This window comes from Quercus robur, chromosome 8 (assembly GCF_932294415.1).
Source record: "Quercus robur chromosome 8, dhQueRobu3.1, whole genome shotgun sequence".
NCBI classification, from domain to species: Eukaryota; Viridiplantae; Streptophyta; class Magnoliopsida; order Fagales; family Fagaceae; genus Quercus; species Quercus robur.
Window position 1 is genome coordinate 41627413 of NC_065541.1, and position 2394 is coordinate 41629806.

General features: G+C 32.0%; 1 non-coding gene across 1 annotated transcript; it reads right to left on the reverse strand.

Annotated features, from left to right (window-relative positions):
• Window positions 1-1704: 1704 nt before the first annotated feature.
• Window positions 1705-1810, reverse strand: LOC126698008 (small nucleolar RNA R71). Its single transcript, XR_007646370.1, has one exon. It is a non-coding gene; the product is annotated as a small nucleolar RNA R71 (small nucleolar RNA).
• Between the last annotated feature and the right edge of the window lie 584 nt (window positions 1811-2394).

Genomic DNA, 2394 nt, shown 5'->3' on the forward strand with positions numbered 1-2394 from the left:
ATTTATTGTAGACTCAGGGCACATCAAATGCATAGGGCCTGTTTGGTTTGTAATTTGTAATTACTCAATTTTCATCACTCATCACTTAAAATACCTCAATTTCCCAAACCCCTTGTTTGGCACCTTAACTCAGACCCAATTTTCAACTTTAAAAGTTGCGGCTAGGTTTCAGAAAAAAAAAAAAAAAGAAAAAAAAAAAGAAAAGAGAATTTGTCAAACATTGCCGCAAGGTTTCACCAAAAAAAAAAAAAAAAAAAAAAAATCTGTTTGTCAAACATTGCGGCTGGGTATGTGGGTTTAATTACGAAAATGTCATTGAAAACTGAGTTCTGGAAACTGAAAACACCTAAAATGTGTTTTCAGTTTCCATAACTCATCACTTAAAAATTAGAGAATTGAGTGATGAAAACAATGATCCAAAACTCATCCAAACAAATGCTTATCCGTGGGACCCACATGATTTGGATGATGGAAATAGAAAATTGAGTGATATCACTCAAAACTCATCCCATCCAAACAAACTCTTAGCATTCCCTGCAAACTAATTCACTAGTTTTGTTTTGCCTAAAATCAATCAATTTCATGAAACTACCTTAGACAATTAATCTTGACTTCTTAATGTTAAATCACCTGACTAAGATCATCCTTCATTTGAATTTTAGTTGAGTTATAAAATAAATATTGTTAAGACCACCAATAGATGTGTTTTGTGTGGATACCTAAATCTTAGCACCTTAATATATTATTATTTTCTCTCAATTTAAATAACCTTTATCAAACCATCAAAATCTCTTCAATTAAACTTTATTATTTTAGTTTTATTCTCTTGTGATTTGCTAATCAATTCCCTTTTCCCTGTGGATTCGACCTCGAATTCACCAAGTTATTACTTCACGACAATCCTGCACTTATGAGCATTATTTAAGTCGCAACAAATTTTTGGCGTCATTGCTGGGGATTAGGCGATTAAAGAAGAGTTCGACTTTGTTTGGAGAGGTTTTCGGCATTAAATTTTTTCACATATTGTGTAATATCTCTCAAACTCTTTTCTTTTAAGTAGTTTAGTTTTCTTTTAGAGTTTTTCTTTTCTTTTTAATTCTTTTTATTGTTAAAGGTATTTGTTTTATTTTATTTTCTTTTTCTTTTTCTTTCTTGCTTTACTATTGCATGTGTGTTTGGTGTCGTGATAGTGATAATTGCTTGGTTAGATTTGAGTCTAATAATTCGATAGGCAATTTATCTGATTCTTTCACACATTCTCACACACTTGATATCATGGCAAACTTAGAGAGTAGTCAAGGTGATGTGAATAATCTAAATAATGAAGACTTCCATAATCACCAACCAATTAGAACTTTCGGGGATTATTTGCAACCTACTAGGAGTAGTGCATCATTATGCATCATTTTTCCAACTAATGCAAATAATTTTAATTTTTATCTCGGTATGATTTCATTGCTTCCTAAATTTCATGGCTTAGATTTTGAAAATCCTTACCTACACTTTAAGGAATTTGAGGAAGTATGTGCTACCTTCCATGACCAATCATGAAATGAAGAGATCATTAGGTTGAAGTTGTTTCCTTTTTCTCTTAAAGACAAGGCAAAAACTTGGCTTAATTCTTTGAGACCTAGGTTAATTGGTACTTGGTAGGAGACGCAAACTGAGTTTTTAAAGAAAAATTTTCCAATTCATAGGACTAATGCACTTAAAAGACAAATAATGAATTTTTCACAAAAAGATAATGAGACATTTATCAATGTTAGGAAAGATTTAAAGATTTGCTTAATTCTTGTCCACATCTTGGCTATGAAACTTGGCATATAATTAGTTTTTTATTTTTTATTTTTTTTATTTATGAAAGTTTAACTCCAAAGATGAGATGATGTGCAATGGAGAGTTTATGAATAAAGATCCTGATGAGGCTTTTGATTATTTTGATCTCTTAGCTGAGAATGCCCAATCTTAGGATACCATCAATACCTCAAATAGGTCTAGAGTATCCACTAACCCCTTTGGGGGGTTGTAAGTACCAACTTAGGGAAAATGATGACCTTAATGCTAGGGTGGCTAGTCTAACTAAAAAGCTTGAAGCCATGGAATTAAGAAAGGTCAATGGAATCAATACTGTGAAGTTTGTAAAATTTGTGAGACCATGGAACACCCTACAAATGAATGCCCTACAATTCCAGCTTTTAAAGAGGTGTTGCATGATCAAGCAAATGCTACAAACATGGTGAAAAAATCTGTTAGGTTCTAAAGTTTAGGACTTTATGTATTTTAGAACTCTAATGTGTAATGTTGGCAAACCATGATCAAAACAATGTGTTTAGAAGTGTTTAAAGCTAGCTCAAAGTTGTATGTCAATGTAAAGTTGGAATCGAGTGGAAAGCA